This window comes from Polypterus senegalus, chromosome 16, assembly GCF_016835505.1.
Source record: "Polypterus senegalus isolate Bchr_013 chromosome 16, ASM1683550v1, whole genome shotgun sequence".
Taxonomy (NCBI): Eukaryota; Metazoa; Chordata; class Cladistia; order Polypteriformes; family Polypteridae; genus Polypterus; species Polypterus senegalus.
Window position 1 is genome coordinate 7,308,230 of NC_053169.1, and position 17,478 is coordinate 7,325,707.

The 17,478-nt window shown below is 40.2% G+C and overlaps 1 protein-coding gene across 2 annotated transcripts in view; it reads right to left on the reverse strand.

Annotated features, from left to right (window-relative positions):
* klhl31 (kelch-like family member 31) overlaps positions 1 to 17,180 on the reverse strand; it is a 34,942-nt gene extending 17,762 nt beyond the window's left edge. For both annotated transcript variants that reach the window (XR_005630969.1, XM_039739134.1), the window contains exon 1: positions 17,075 to 17,180. The gene's annotated coding sequence lies outside the window, so the exon portion shown is untranslated. The remainder of the gene's footprint in view (positions 1 to 17,074) is intronic.
* Positions 17,181 to 17,478: the final 298 nt, after the last annotated feature.

Genomic DNA, 17,478 nt, shown 5'->3' on the forward strand with positions numbered 1-17,478 from the left:
ATTAACAGAAAATATGTAATATGCATCATAACAAAATTAGACAGGTGCATAAATGTGGGCACCCAACAGAGATATGACATCAGTACTTAGCTGAGCTTCCTTTTGCTCCTTTGAGACTCCAGACGCTGTCCTCCTATAGCCTGTGATGAGTGTCTGGATTCTGGATGGAGGTATTTCTGACCATTCTTCATACAAAATCTCTCCAGTTCAGTTCAATTTGATGGACAGCCTGCTTCAAATCATCCCATAGATTTTCGATGATATTCAAGTCAGGGGACTGTGACGGCCATTCCAGAACATTGTACTTCTCCCTCTGCATGAATGCCTTTGTAGATTTCCAACTGTGTTTTGGGTCATTGTCTTGTTGGAATATCCAACCCCTGTGTAACTTCAACTTTGTGACTGATGCTTGAACATTATCCTGAAGAATTTACTGATATTTGGTTGAATTCATGCGACCCTCAACTTTAACAAGGGTCTCAGTCCCTGAACTCGCCACACAGCCCCACAGCATGATGGGACCTCCACCAAATGTGACAGGAGGTAGCAGGTGTTTTCCTTGGAATGCGGTGTTCTTCTTTCACCATGCAAAACGCTTTTTGTTTGGACCAAATAACTCCATTTGTGTGTCATCAGTCCAAAGCACTTTGTTCCAAAATGAATCTGACTTGTCTAAATGAGCATTTGATACAACAAGCGACTCTGTTTGTGGCGTGAGTGCAGAAAGGGCTTCTTTCTCATCAACCTGCCATACAGATCTTCTTTGAATTGCAGAACGATGTCCAGATACACCATCTGCAGCGAGATGTTCTTGCAGGTCTTTGGAGGTGATCTGTGGTTGTCTGTCACCATTCTCACAATCCTGCTCATATGCCGCTCCTGTATTTTTCTTGGCCTGCCAGACCTGCTGGGTTGGTTTAACAGCAACTGTGCCTGTGGCCTTCCATTTCCTGATTCCATTCCTTACAGTTGAAACTGACAGTTTAAACCTCTCAGATGGCTTTTTGTAGTCCTTCCCTAAACCATGAGACTCAACAATCTTTGTTTTCAGATCTTTGGAGAGTTGCTTTGAGGATCCCATGCTGTCTGTCACTCTTCAGAGGAGAGTCAAAGGGAAGGAAGCACAACTTGTGATTGACCACCTTAAATACCTTTGACCACTCATGATTGGACACTCCTGTCTGTGAAGTTCAAGGCTTGACGAGCTCATCCAACAAGTAATCAGCATTGAGCAGTGACAGGCATTCAAATCAGCACAATGACAAGGGGACCCACATTTGTGCACAGCCAGTTTCACATTTGATTTCATTTCATAGAACTAAATACTGCGTCACTAAAAATCTTTGTTCGGAAAACACCGCAGTACTCCTAGGAAATGAAAGACATACCACTGTGATCTTTACTGTTGAAAGGAGAGTCAATTATTATGCAGACTGAGAGGGGGTCCCAAACTTTCTCATATGACTGTATGTGTAATAAAGTGGAACGACAAAAAGACAAAAAGAGATCAGGGTACTCTGGGTGAAAGTTTGTAAAAGTTCCTACAAGAACCTATAGGACAAATAAATCAGCCAATGGTATGGTTCATTCGATTAGTGAAAATCTACTGTAGAAGAGGGAGCGAGGACACAGAATATGGGAAGAGAGCAAAATTTGTGATGTTCAGCAGCCTATCAGATAGTCAGGCCTAGTGTGTGACTGCTTAGTGTGAGAGAATAATATTAGACATAGCGGTAACATAGTTTGTGTATGAAGTGTTTTGGTGTGCAGCGTACATTAGAAATGACATGAAGAGACGGCTGAAGTGGTTAAGTATACAAACAGAATGTTCCAGGGGACGGTTCAAGAAAATGGCTGATGTCACGTTCTTTCATGTGCCCAGTATGACTTGATAGTCACGTACATAATTTCCGTAGAAGGGCAAGCGCTGAACTTGAAGGATAAAGAATGTAACGAAATGAGACTTTTATTTAGGTATGTCATTTGGGTGTGTAAGCTGCTGAACCAATCAGAGTAAAGGTCAAGATGGTATGTAAGCAATGTAACAAAATTCAGTTGTCTAAAAGTATAAGGCTGTGTCTTTGTTTTGTGACCACTCCATTACATACTGCTGTGATGGAATCTTTCCCTCTTCATTAAGAGAAAATTAAAGACGCAATGAACAAGCTTCCTCCTGCCTGGTTCTTACAGGTGATTACCATACTTGCTTTTAAGTTCTCCCGCAGATAAGTCGGGGCTTGATTTTACCGTATAATTTCCGTTTTTTATAATGTTGTCGTATAAGTCGAATGCGGAGAACTCACGCTATTGGTCCAAGAGATTATGATACGCTAACGCCGACCTGAGAGAGTAACCACGGAGCACACGGCCTTTTTTGTTCTATGTATTGTGCCTACGTGACCACACGGTAATACCCGAATTATTCTGAAGCGACGTTTGCACTGTTTTTGTGTTTGTTGTACCTCACACTCTCATACACCTTTATTGTAAGAGTATCCCGTATCTACGATGGAGCGTTCGATCAGAAAAAAATGTGAAAATGTGTAAAAGTCGTTGAAGTGGTGTAAGAAATTGGTAACAGGGCGTATAAATCGGGGTCTGATTTTTTTGGGTTTCAAAACCTGACTTATACATGAGTATATACATGTAATATCCTTCTATATAAAAGCGGTCGGGATTGTCCTTCCATCCCGTGAGTGCTACGCAGGTGCGGAGTTTCACACATGTTTTCACACATTTTGCAATGCACGATGGGATTTGTAGTTTCGTTTTTCCAGGTAAAAGATGATTTTCTACTCCAGACTGTGCGATATCTTCTTCTTTCTTTCTTACTATATAAAAGCGGTCAGGATTGTCCTTCCGTCCCGTGAGTGGAGAGCGTAGCGGTATTACGCTTAACACAGACTTGCTACTTGCAGCTTGCGGTACGAAGTGACATGATGTGAGCGGAGTTCTGGTGCTCCCATCGTTCCCTTGCTTTTGTGTGCGATGCGCTGGAAAAATAGACAAAATTATGTCTCTGGAAATAATTAATGTTAATGGAGTACAAATGCCTCACCACGTAGTAAATATCAGGGGGGTTCAAAAGGGCGACCTCAATATAGAAAAAAAGTTTAAATTTCATCACAAAAATAACAGAAACTACGAGTATTAAAGTAATAGCGCTCAAATGCAATATAACCAAATGAATGAGTCTGTATAAAATATCAAATTGATCGACATATTGAATTGCCTTAAGATGTGGTCAACTTAAGAGTCGGTCGCCTTAAAAGGCCGGTCAGCTTAGTATTAAGAAATATGCTGATTAGAAGGGTTAGTGATTTTTTTTCTGTTAATTCAAAACTGCAAAGTGGTAAGATTTTTGTTTGTACCTCTTCAATGAAAATAGTAATTAAGGCTAACTAAGATGATTTTATGATCGATTTTTCAGGTTTTAAGACCAGACTTATATACAAGTATATACGGTATTTAAAATAGATATATATTTAGGCTGTGGTGGGCTGGCGCCCTGCCCGGGGATTGTTTCCTGCCTTGTGCCCCGTGCTGGCTGGGATTGGCTCCAGCAGACCCCCGTGACCCTGTAGTTAGGATATAGCAGGTTGGAAGATGGATGGGGCGGCACGGTGGCTCAGTGGGTAGAGCTGCTGCCTCACAGTAAGGAGTCCTGGGTTCGCTTCCCATGTCCTCCCTGCGTGGAGTTTGCATGTTCTCCCCGAGTCTGCGTGGGTTTCCTCCCACAGTCCAAAGACATGCAGGTTAGTTGCATTGGCGATCCTAAATTGTGCCGTGTGTGTGTGTGTGCCCTGCGGTGGGCTGGCGCCCTGCCCGGGGTTTATTTCCTGCCTTGCGCCCCGTGCTGGCTGGGATTGGCTCCAGCAGACCCCCATGACCCTGTAGGTAGGATATAGCGGGATGGGTGGATGGATTTTATTTAGGTTAACAGTTCAGTTTCTTCCACATTAGTCTGTGTTTCTGTTAATATATTTGATACCTTAGGATTTCCTTTATTTTTTATAGCAACTGTGTTCAATTTGACATCTACACAAAAAACTAGCTGTCCCCTGCAGGTCCTCTCACATAGCAGTGAAACAGGGAAAACTTTAAAAATCAATTAAAAAATAAATAATAATTTGTATTGAGAAGAATTTCTATTGAGAGCGTTCGTATCCGAGTGCCTCTTGACATATAATATTTTTGGTTTGGCTATCAGGGGCGAGAATGTAGCTGTGATCTCTTTGCCAAAATTGTAAAAAGTTGGCAGGGTATATCTCTGGCCAGGCAGAAGGTAGGTACACTCCAACGTCAAACGCTGGCACTGTGTCTGATGGTCTGATGTGTCTGAAGAGCACATGGCTGTGATATCTCTGCCAATGAGCAGCTACCCTCTAAAACACACTTAGCTGTGATCTCTCTCTCAAAAACATTCAACATTACTTTTTAACAACCTGAAGAAGATAAAGTCTGCTGAACAAACAGGTATCGCTAGCTAAGCAGAGGCAAGGTGCGCTCCAACACGTGGCGAGAGGTCGAGTGACTTGAACAGGGGCTGGCGTGTGAGTGAGGAGGGCCCGGCCTGACTCCCTACTTCTGCAGCCTGTCTCTCAGATTTGCCCAAATAAATCAGTGCTGGAACCAAACTATGATACTTAGTGTAATGAGAAAAGTCACAGAATCAACCAGAATGTTCAAGCAAATTATTGAAACTAAACCCGCTCTAAATCTGTTAAGTAGTTCTCTTGTGAAAAGCGGACAGGCAGGCAGACAGACAGATGTTGAATTTTATATATACAGAGACGGAAAATGAGAGCTGTCCTTATATACTTTGTGTATTGAGGGGTAAATCAAAAATGTTCCTGCATTTTGTGATAATCTCTCTCGGGCTGGCTGTACAGCTTTCCCTGCACATATGTGGAGACATGGCACGGCTGTGCTCGCAGTAGTAAAGTCTCAGCTCTGATCAGTCAGTTTCTATTGTTGTTTTCTAGGAGTGAACATGGCCGCTCCGCACTCTGTTTGCCCCAAAGAAGAGCAGCGAGCAATCATCTCTGTTTTATAGGCTGAGGGTATACCAAGGGTTCAAATCCAGCATGGAGACAGTGTTTTACCATGGCAGAGTATTTATGAATGGATTGAGAAGTTCAAAACTGGTCAGAGAAGCGTGAAGAAGGAGTGAGACGCCTGTCTATGTCCACTACAATGACAACATTGAGCAAGTCCATACCATGATTCTGATACACCTACGAGTAAAAGTGCCTTCAGAAGTCATTGATTTCTTAAAAGACCAAACATGTAAAAGAAGAGGTGCTGAGAAACCAACCAAAATATTTTTTTCTGTGGGCACAAACAAACTTGTGGCATGCTGGACCACGAGCATTGAAAAGCAAGGAGACGATGCTGCAAAGGGTTTGTCTGTATGTTACTAAGCAAACTCCTGTCAGTCATGAAGAATCCACTGCATCCACTGAACAGTGTCATCTCCAGACAGAGGAGTAGCTTCAGTGACAGACTTTTGTCACCGTCCTGCTCCACTGACAGACTGAGGAGATCGTTCCTCCCCCACACTATGCGACTCTTCAATTCCACCCAGGGGAGTAAATGCGAACATTAATTTTATTTTAATTCTTTTCATTTTTATTACTATTTAATTTAATATTGTTTCTTTGTATCAGTATACTGCTGCTGGATTATGTGAATTTCCCCTTGGGATTAATAAAGTATCTATCTATCTACAGTATCTATGTTCTCCTCAGTAATTCAAATTACTTTTTTAAACGCAGAATGTGGATAATTATTGACTTACCCTCATATTGTGTGTGTATGGTATATTCCAGGGTTCGCCAACTCTGGTCCTGGAGGACCACCGTGGCTGCAAGTTTTCATTCTAACCCTTTTCTTAATGAGTGACCCGTTTTTGCTGCTAATTAACTTCTTTTGAACTAATTTGAATTGACTTGCTCGTGAAGACTCAGACCCCTCAATTGTTTCTTTTTCTTTAATTAACAGCCAAACAATAATTTGCACCATGAGAGCAGCAACAAGCCATGGAATTAAAGAACTGGGTTAATTAACGAGAAGAACTCATTAAGCACCTGGTTGGAGTGAAATTGGTTGGAGATGGAGGCCCTGACTTAGGTGGTCTTCTGTCGGCTCACCCACTTCACATTTCATTTCTGTTTGGGTGCCATCCGTCATCCAACTCGCTATATCCTAACTACAGGGTCACGGGGGTCTGCTGGAGCCAATCCCAGCCAACACAGGGCACAAGGCAGGAAACAAACCCCGGGCAGGGCGCCAGCACACCCACACACACGCACCAAGCACTCACTGGGGACAATTTAGAATCGCCAATGCACCTCACCTGCATGTCTTTGGACTGTGGGAGGAAACCCACGCAGACACGGGGAGAACGGAACAAATCTTAAAAAAGCAATTCAATTAAAATGAATTCATAAGAAGTTAATTAACAGCACAAACAGGGCTCTCATTAAAAAAGGGTTGGAATGAAAACCTGCTGCCACGGTGGTCCTCCAGGACCGGAGTTGGCAACCCCTGGTATATTCTATATATGCGCTAGCATAGTAAAGAAATTTTCATGGTTTTGGTAAAGATGTATATATATATATATATATATATATATATATATATATATATATATATATATATATATATATATATATATATATTTAGTTAAGATATCATTAAATTAATTACAACATTTCCTCTGTCCCCTTTATGCCTCACCCAGTACTGCTACTCTTGTCATGATTCCTTTCCTTGTCTCATGATTGTTCCTTGTGAATATTTTTTAATCCATGTTCATAGGTTAATAAATTGTTTTCATAGTCTTCATTGTTAGTTTGTTTACTTATGGTTGCTGACGTTTGGTCACACAATAGTTGTTTTGTGTTGAGTGTTGCTATGGAAAGTGGGCCAGGATGTTACATGTATAAGGTCATCTGTGCAACTTTATAAAGATTGATGCAATGGAACAATAATTAATCAAGACTGCTTTGAAGACCTCTCAGCTCCTGACTTATTGCTTTTGTTTTTCTCGAGGACAACTCTTGGGTATAATTTGGGTTTTGACGCTTTCTTGTAATCTTCTAGTTTCAATCCTTTGCCTGATTAAACTCCTTGGCTTTAACCCCTGAACATCTCTTGGGCTTGGAATTCTACATGAGTACGGTTAAGCCTGAGTTTCTCTCGGAGAGTAGCGGTATTGCTCACATGTTCAGAAGCTCAAACAGCGCTCTGGACAGAACATGCATTTAGTGGATAAAATAACATTATGCTGCAAAAAGAGTCATGAATATTTCACTCTAAGGTAATTCATCAATATTCATGAGAGGGGTGGAGCCTTCAACCAAAACACAAGGGTGTTAAAAAGAGAAGCTGTAAAGCTAGTTTTTGAACAAACTAAAATGAAACCATTAGTTGACTCAAACGTTAATGATGACAACGTTGACACGGACAGTGAAACTGATGCATGTGGCACTGTCCGACCGAACCGCCACGATATACTTCAGCAAAATGGTAAAATGATTGTGATCAAGTGGATAGTTGTTAGCCCCCTGTTACACAGGCGTGCATAGGAGACAGCCAACAAGCCCTAAGGTGAGTGGAACGCTGCGAGACAAGGGGATGATAATGAGCACTAACTCTTCTCTCCATATTTCTACAGACCGCAAGAGGAAAAATAAAACATTCTTCCGGTTCTCCAAAATGGCTACAAGGCATCCCAGAATTCCTTCAGCATCGTCACTTCCGGCTTTCCTTGATGACATCACTATCATCTCCCAGAACCCATCGTCATTCTCCACACTGTATGATACCACGTCTTCTGCCACGCCGGTCCATCTGTCCAGCTTGTCTATATAAACCTGACTGTATCTGTTGTAATTTGTCAAATGCTCTTGAGTTTGATCGCGATTTTCTGTTTAGTCCAAACGTCCAACGGACATTATACGGGGCTATTCCCCAACACTTTGTGCGCTTTCTCCAGAGTGTCTTTATTCAAAATAAAAATTTATTACACCCCTAAGCACTCTTCACAATGCAGTAACAGTCAATATCTGTGTCAGGAGAAATGTAGAATTCACGGAGTGTTGCGCTGTTGTAGCTGCAATACGATCGTGTGGATCAGGCGCCAACATTCTACCCTCTCATCCATAAGCAACAGAAAAAATATAAGAAAAGTCCACAAAAAAAAAAAAAACCCTTCAACTGTCCCTATTGCAACATCAGGCTGTGCAGTTGTGACCGTCTCAAAGCATATCACACAAAGGATGTGGACTAAATCTGTAGCAGACATACCTTCCTACTGGATTTCTGCTGACATTTTGCTATTTGTTACATGCAGTAAGACTTTTTCTTGTTGAAAAATCATAACTTTTTTGACTTGTTTATCCAGGGGGTAAACGTAACACTACAGAGGTTAAACGACTGCACTCCTGGGGCCTCATGTATAAACGGTGCGTACGCACAAAAATGTTGCATAAGCCCGTTTCCACATTAACATTGCGATGTATAAAACCTAAAGCCAAAAGCCACGCACATTGTCACACCAGCTAAATGCTTGGCATACACAATGCCCTCACAGGTGACGCAGTGGTAGTGCTGCTGCTTTGTAGTAAGGAGACAGGGGAAGGTTGTGGGTTTGCTTCCCGGTTCCTATCTGTGTGGATAGCGCTTTGAGTACTGAGAAAAGTGCTATATAAGTGTAATGAATTATTATTTATTAAGTTTTCTGTTCGGTTTTGCAAACTGGCAGTACCCAGCGACAAAGCAGTGCTACTGTTTCTGTGTGGTTACCCTTTCTTTTTTAGATCTACATCCCTGACGCGGTTTAATCAAATGCATTGAAATTAACCACATATTGTTTATTAGTTTAAGCCATTTGATTGTAATTAACCTGTAACAATATAATGGTCCACAGATTGGCCAAACAATTCCAAATACCATAGCTGCTTTAGCGTTGTTACTCTCAAGTATTTATATCACTGTATCTGAGTGTGAAATCACAGCTCTACAGCAGATCAGAAAGAGAATTATCAGTAGATAGCATCAAGCAGACGCTGCCTCAGCCATGTGCACAGTCTATTTGAACTGCTCTCATACGACAAACGCTTCTGAGCCTTTCCTGTACAGACCTCGCGGTTCACAAACAGTTTCATTCCAAGAACTATAAACACACTCAGTCAGTCCATCAAGTGCTCCTTGTAGAACTGTTTGTACTTATAAGTACAATCACCAAACTGTAAACTTGCACTACAGTTATAATATTGCACAACCTGAGCCACTTTATAAAGAGCGTATTTACATATGGTGACGATATCATTTTTAAGATGAAATGCAGCAAAATATGTTTATTACATTATACAGATAAAATGTTAACATCATTTAAATAATCTATATTGTTAATAATTAAACATGTGAGGACATGGTGTCACAGCACTAGTGATGATCTGGCGCCCCGTTCATGGATTGTTCCTGCCTGACGCTGTATTCTTGCTGGTGCTGGCATGACACTGGATGGATTGATGGATAGAATAATTAAACACGTACTACAAAGATATTTCAATGTTCCAGAATCGGGGTTCTCAGCTTACAGATGGATTAACGTCTATTACAGAGCTGATTGTGTGGCTATTGGGTACTTGGAGAAAGTAAAAGGAAGGGCAGGAATTGGAGGTTAGTACGTCTGAAAGAGATAGTACTGCTGCAATAAATAAATAATAAATAAATGTCATCGAAGGTCATGCACGGCGCAGCAAGCATCTTGCGTGAGGCAGGAACAATGTCTGGACTGGGCGCTAGATCGTCGCTATCACTGTGCCACCGTGTCCCCATGTTTAGCACGTAGTGATTGACACACACAGAGCACATAGAAGATCAAATACAAAACAAAGCATTTAACGTGCTACTTTAGTTATGATGGGATTTGAGAAACTAGTAAATTAAACGATTTTAAGATGAAGTTTATGATGTTCTACTTTAATGACAAAATAAACAACGTGATTAAAGTAGTAATTTTGAGAGTAAAGTTGACATTTTGTGCTTTTTTCCCACTGGATGCCTATTTTTTTTTTCTCTGTACCCTAATAAGCTTTCATATGACACTCAGACGGTGGGCTACGACTCGCCTTTACACGGCGACTTTGATATCTGACTACTTCTTTTTTATTTTGGGAGCTGAACGACTTTCTCCGACATGCTATGTCACTCGATCAACTTCCTTTTGTTGTTTGTTCCACTGTTTAAACCAACAAATAGTACGTTTTTCTTTGCCTCCACTTGGTATTCACTGAAATTCTTCTATTTCCCCCCGTGCTTTAGCCATTGCCTTTTCACAGAACGCTACGCTTAAGGGTTATTTATATTGATTTGCATATTCAAAGAGGCATAATTCTGGGAGGAATTTGGGGAGTGGCAGCAGGCGCCTGCACGTGCGTTAATTTTCATGCTGATCGGGATTTAAGGAGCGGAAGAACGTGGAAGTTGGCGAATGCACAGATTTATGAATTTTGATTTTTTTGTGCATACAAACATTTCCGCTTTTATTCGTACTCCATGTTTTAGCGTGAGTTCTATGCATGGAGTTATGCATGAGGCCCCTGGTGATTCCATTTAAATTGGTTACATCCCGGTGATACCTTAACAGACACTATACAGTATATTTTGTACACACACACACACACACTGTATACATGCCTTTGAGTGTGTATAGCTAAGATTTTCGTTTTTGTATTTTTAGACATGTGGATTTTTTGACATGAAAATCATTTGTGTTGCCCTGGAGGACCCCCGGATCATGCCAAATGAAGGAGACATTGCAGACATTTGCAATCGCGTGGGACTAACGCTAGGAAGAAGAAGAGATTTGTTGATTATGTTATGGTTTAGACAGGGTTATGGCCCTGGGTTAAGTTTTTTATGATGAAATTAAATTTAGTATATTATTGTAGGTATTGGATTTTCTGGTTCTCGGATTTCTTTGCTTCAGTCTTGTAGATATTATTATTAGAATTGCATACTGGGACTTGTTCTTCATGGATTGCCTTCTTAGACCTTTCTTTGCCCCTTTTCTTTTTTTTTTTATTTTTAAATACATTCTTCTATTTATAACGTTGGCCTTGTTCCTCCTAGCCAAAGGTTTTGGTGGTACCTTTTACTAAGAGGGCATTTTTGTAGGTTTTGAAATTGTTCTGGAACTTAGAAATCTAGTTCCTTGTTTTGGGTCTTAGTAAGCCAAAGCCTCCCAGTGAAGTTGGGCGATCAGATTGACACTCATGCCTCTTCCTCACGGGACGGGATATGCAGAATATGCAGTAAAAATAAAGAAAATTCTACAATAATGACACAGCCGTGACACCACTGGCCTCTCTGTTCTGTTACATAGGCTTTAAAATGCTATTGGGCTCCCAGGCACCATCTTTTGGAGGTTTAGTTTCTATTTCTCACATAGAATTCAGCAGGTACACCATTGTGATAACGGCACCCTGTCAATATGTTCTGAAAATTCGTTTGAAGGGAATGCACCCTTTACATTTGAGGCTTTAGGCGGTAGTTTGGCACGCTAGATTTTCATTGGAGGGGAACTGAAGGATATTTGTCAGAATCCTTTTATCATCAGGAGAGAAAGAAATAACAAGTAAGAGCCTCCTTCCACATATACAGACAATGAAGCATCGAGGTGAACAAATACGTGAAATATATACAAAGATATATATATGTCTTTCCACTTAGAATATAAACGAATGAATTTATCAAATATTGGCTTACATGAGTTAAGTAATTAAACATTTAAAATCTGAATTGGAGATATGACATAACTGAAATGTATTATTTGATAAGGTACATTTATATAATTTCTTCTCACTTTGTATGTATAGAAGCACTTGTAGTACTTCATTCTGCAAGCCATTTCATGTTTCTCACAGAATGAATACCAGAGTTATCATGATAGTACATACAGGAACAGGGAAATGTGCAGAATACTAGTGACGTACTCATGAATTGGGATGATAGGCTAAACTTACCAGGGAAATGACTGTGCAGGAGCAAGTCAGACCTGCAAACTAATGAAGAACAATGCAGGATAGAGGATGAAAAAAAAAAGGAAACAGGCTGAATTTAAAGCACAATGTCGCTGACTTGCATTTGAACACGCTGCTTTTTCTGACATTCCCCCACCGCCACAGACTGGCAATAAGATTGCTCTTTCCAACGATTAAAAGTACAACATCACGGTGGTTTACTCTGATTTATTATGGTTAAACTAACTTATCAGTGATACAGATTTATTAGTGATCTTTACTCTTAGGTTATCTGCAAACAGCCAAGACTTTCTTGTCAGTTAGTCATTCAGGGATCTATCACTTCAGCTCACGTCGTCCTGATTTAGAGTGCGCTGACTGTGGTTTGTTTCAAAAATGTGTGACAGTAGAATATTGAAAGGACACATGAGAATAGATACTGTTTGTTTATGGTGTATAGATAAATGTGTTGTAAAATGAAAGGCTGATTAATGATAGACTAATAGATAGAGTGAAAGGCACTATATGATAGATAGATAGATAGATAGATAGATAGATAGATAGATAGATAGATAGATAGATAGGAAAGGCACTATATGATAGATAGATAGATAGATAGATAGATAGATAGATAGATAGATAGATAGATAGATAGATAGATAGGAAAGGCACTATATGATAGATAGATAGATAGATAGATAGATAGATAGATAGATAGATAGATAGATAGATATAGAGATTAGCTTTTACAGTAACTAAATAAATAAATATTATATCATTGATCTTTATGATAGAGAATAACAAAAAGATTGAACCTGAGAACAAAATTCTATTTGAATACCCATAAATGTATAAAACAAATCCATATAATAGCATACTTCAAATAAATTGGCAAATCTATTATATAGTGATGTTTCTATCTGTCTATCTAGTTATTTTATTTATTTTGTTGCTGATTTTCTTTGTACTGCAAGTTTCATCATTTTCTCTTTTTTATTTAGTTCAGTTTTTGTATGATAAGAAGTGCAATCTGTAATAAAGCCGGTTGTGATTTCATGACATACCAACTTTATCAATATTTTCCATTACACAGTTACAGCGAGCTGGAGGCCATCCTAGAGGTACGAGGCACATGCCTTTGTTTGTCTTTATTTTAAATTGTTATTAAACGTTTCTTTTGTGTTGTGTGTTTTTCTTTGGTATTTCTGCATTTGACTGAATTTCTATATTTGTGCTCTTTTATATTTGGTTGTATGTGTGATACTTGAGCCATTTTCTTGTGAAAAGAGCTGAATTAAAGTTTACGTAATTCACATTCCTACAAACTTTACCAATATCATATGCAGATGACCATTCATTCATTCTTTCATTTATTCATTCATTCGTTTTTTTAAACCTACTTTTTCCATTACATAATCATCAGGAGGCCAAAATAACATATGACACGAGGCAACAAATATTTCTAGATGGCCAACAGCCAAAACTAAAAATATGCAAACCACCAAAATATTTTTTATAAATCATCAGAAATCTTAAATTGCTTACTTTACTTTTTACTTAAATTGCTTACTTTAGCTTAAATGGTACCATGTACATATAACTCTGTGGCTACTTTAATGAATATAAAGCTTCTTTTAAAAATGACTGTATGGATGTATAAATGACAATACAATATAAAGTCATATAAAAAGAATTACTTTTAAGTCAATTAAGCAAGTCAATTACTTCCCATAATTTAACAGTCAGCAGGAATATGAGGAGCATTTCTAACAGGAGAAACTTTACGTTTTATTACTTTTGCCGCTGGTCTTTGTTGTGCTGTATGTTGTGTACTTCACTCAGTTCCTTTATTTGTTAATTGGTTTTGTGTAAGGTTGTAAAAACTGAGCTCTGAGGCAACCCGCTTATGAAATAAGAGTCAACAGAAAACAGTTGAATAAAAGAACACTTTACACGTATTATCCATTTTCTTTAGGGAGGCTCTGTGATGCAGTGGGTGGAAGTGCAACCGCCGCACAGATTTAGAACCCTTTGTTCAAGTCTGGTGTCCTGGCATTGTGAGGACTTCACACATTCTTGCTGTGTCTGTTAAATATTTCACCTTCACCCCGTGTGAGTCCGGCTGTATGTGTGATTGTGTGCACCCTGTGTTGGACTTGCCCAGGACGGCTGGCTGCTTTGGGTCCAGTACTTCTGGGAGAGGCTGCGGCCACCAACGCCTCTAAATTTTAGTAAGTGGGTGTGAGGCTCCTATTTTATTTCTTTTCTTTATTTTTCTCTAGTAGAAATACTTTAAATAAGGAACAGTAAAATATTACGGGCCTACAATTCAACACTTTTAATAATACAAAACCTTAGTTAAAAAGCTTTGAAATACATTCACACTCTCCCGACTATAACCGGATACAAGTGATACATTCTCTGAGGCAGAAAATATTACTGGCTTCATCCTCATATAAAAGAAATGCTCTGACATGATAATTGCAGCTGTTAAAAGCTAACAATAATAACATTAACACCTTGTACTTTGGCAGTTGTAGCGCTGCTGCCTCGCTGGGTTCACTTCATGGGTCCTCCCTGGTTAGGTGCATTGGTGATCCTAAATTGTCCCGTGTGTGTGCTTGGTGTGTGTGTGTGTGTGCCCTGCGGTGGGCTAGCGCCCTTCCCGGGGGTTTGTTCTTGCCTTGAGCCCTGTGTTGGCTGGGATTGGCTCCAGTAGACCCCTGTGACCCTGTAGTTAGGATATAGAGGGTTGGATAATGATTGACTAACCTTGTACTTTTGTGATTAGTGCTTCTGCTCTGTGAGGTTAGTGTCCTGGGTTCAAACCCGGTTACCATTTAATATTTGTGCGGATGTTTCCCAATGTTCTTTTGTAGGCTTGGGTTTTTGTCTGGGTGGTCTGGTTTTGCACCCACATCCCCTGTGTTCGTTAGTTTAATTTGTGAATGTGTGTCAGTGAGCGGGCCCTGAGTTGGACTGAAGACCCTGAAATACGGGGCTGTTTCCTGCACTGTATTTGGTCCTCTAGCCCAGCATAACCCTGAACTGGGCTGTGTGTGTGTAATTCTTTCCTTCGGTTGTAAGGTTTGCAAAGTCAAGCAAAATGACATCTTTTAAAAACAACTCACAAAATATGAAGAAAATTACACAAAACAAACAAGGCAGGAGGACCACACTAGCACAGCCGTCTAAATTCACAAAGTTTACAGCTAGATACATACTACCCACGGCTATCACTTAGATGGCTAGTTTACAATTACATATCTTTAATAAACAATAAAAAAAAACAAAAAACCCAATGCCAGACCATCCATCCAATCCTAACTCTCCATACCTCGCTCTGCCCTGTCCTGTCCTGTCCTGTCCTGCTCTGCCCTGTCCTGTCCTGTCCTGTCCTGCTCTGCCCTGTCCTGTCCTGTCCTGCTCTGCTCTGCCCTGCTCTGCCCTGTCCTGTCCTGCCCTGCCCTGCTCTGCCCTGTCCTGCCCTGCCCTGCTCTGTCCTGTCCTGTCCTGCTCTGTCCTGTCCTGCTCTGCCCTGCCCTGTCCTGTCCTGTCCTGTCCTGTCCTGTCCTGTCCTGTCCTGTCTTGCCCTGCCCTGCCCTGTCCTGTCCTGTCCTGCTCTGTCCTGTCCTGTCCTGTCCTGTCCTGTCCTGTCCTGCCCTGCCCTGTCCTGTCCTGTCTTGCCCTGTCCTGTCCTGTCCTTCTTCTTCTCTCACACTCTCTCTCTCTGACCTAAAACCCAAAGAAGCTTCATTTATAAACCTGCACCCCACCCATAACCCAGGTGAGTTCATTAATAAGCAACTGAAGTGTTTAATTAGTGCAGGACTTGATTAAGTTAAACACCAAATTAGAGTTAACAAACAAAAGTGTAGAGTAGGTCGTAACACTAAGTAAAAAAATGATAACATGCAAGCTTTTGAGGCAACTCAGGCCCCTTCTTCAGGCGAGATGTAAGCTTACATGTTGTAATCTTTCTAGTTCACCAATAAATGGGGTCATTTTGCTTGACTTCTCACTACATCCATAATGACTAACACGGTACAACACCCTAGTAGTAAAGTTTGCAAATATAATTTATTTTTAATAACTTAACTGTTTAAAAGGACAGCTACAATATCAGCTAAAAAACAATGTTAACATTTCTTGCAAAGTACTGAAGAATGAACATGGCACTCTTTTCATTTCCTGTGATGGAGCGGCCAGTGATTTAATATCTAAGCAGCAGAATTAGTATAAGGAAGCTAGAAATTACCGGAACACAAATGTACTAATTAATTAAATTTGCCATTCACAACTACCAGCACCACTGGGTTTGTTCTTTACATTCGTAAACTGAATGAAAACCAAAGGATAAGTCAAAGGATTGAAAAGTAGAACCGTGTCAAGCAATACCTATTTGGTCTTAAGCCGCCCATTATTTAAGTTTAGAGCTCTCTGTGTATTTAATATTTCACGAAGCCTCTTCTACATTTAGGATGTGCTAAGTGTCAGTCAGCTGTTCCTAAATGGCATTCCACGAGTCGCATCTGTTGGAGTTTGTCAGGATCCACTCCAGGAATAGCAACATTCAAGTGCTCCCCCTGAGCTTTCCTTATTAAGCTGCACTCCCGTTGAAACCACTTGAAGCTTTTGGGAAATTTTGAACACATTTTCAGAAAAGAGACCTGAATGTGCGGGTGAACCTTGATTTAGCTGGTGTTATTTCACTGCAAAATGTTTATTTGAATTCTTTTATCATTAAGCACGTGGAGTATGAACCCTTTTGCCTACGCCACCTAACAAAGATTGTGCAACATGCTTGTTTTTGTCATGTTAGTCTGATCAGACACTTAGCTTGACATCTTTACATATTTTAAATGATAAAGGTTAATACAGTGTAAAGTGCTTTATTCTACTGTCTGGACACTCTTAGTACTTACAAAAGAATGAAAATGGACATTTTGACTAGCTTGTTTCATTATTTCAGAACTGCAAGTAAATACTAAAGCCAATTTAAAAGATGAAGGAAAGGAAAGAAGAATGCTATGACTCACCTTTAGAGGTTCAAATGTCTAGAAGGCAGAACGGGGATGTCAAACAACAGATACCTCCAAGTCCTCGTACTGGTGGGAAGTGAGAGGCAGAGAGAACTGGAATGCCCACTGGCAAGGCATTTGACTTGCACTTAACTCCTCCTCTGTCAACTAGCTGAGGGGGGCTTCTGTCTGGGCAGCTGTAGACTTAACAAGTCAGCCCCAAACTCAATTGCCTTTGTTGTTTCAAGCTTCCTTGGAGATAATCATCTGGACAAGGCACGTGCAGTTGGCTTGGACAGAATTAGTGGCCAGCAAGACAACAGCTAAAAAAACAAATTAACTTATAACTTAAGCAGACTCCACTATTTAAGTATTTAAGGATAAACGAAAAAGCATTAAGGAAATATTTGAGAAGACGAGGC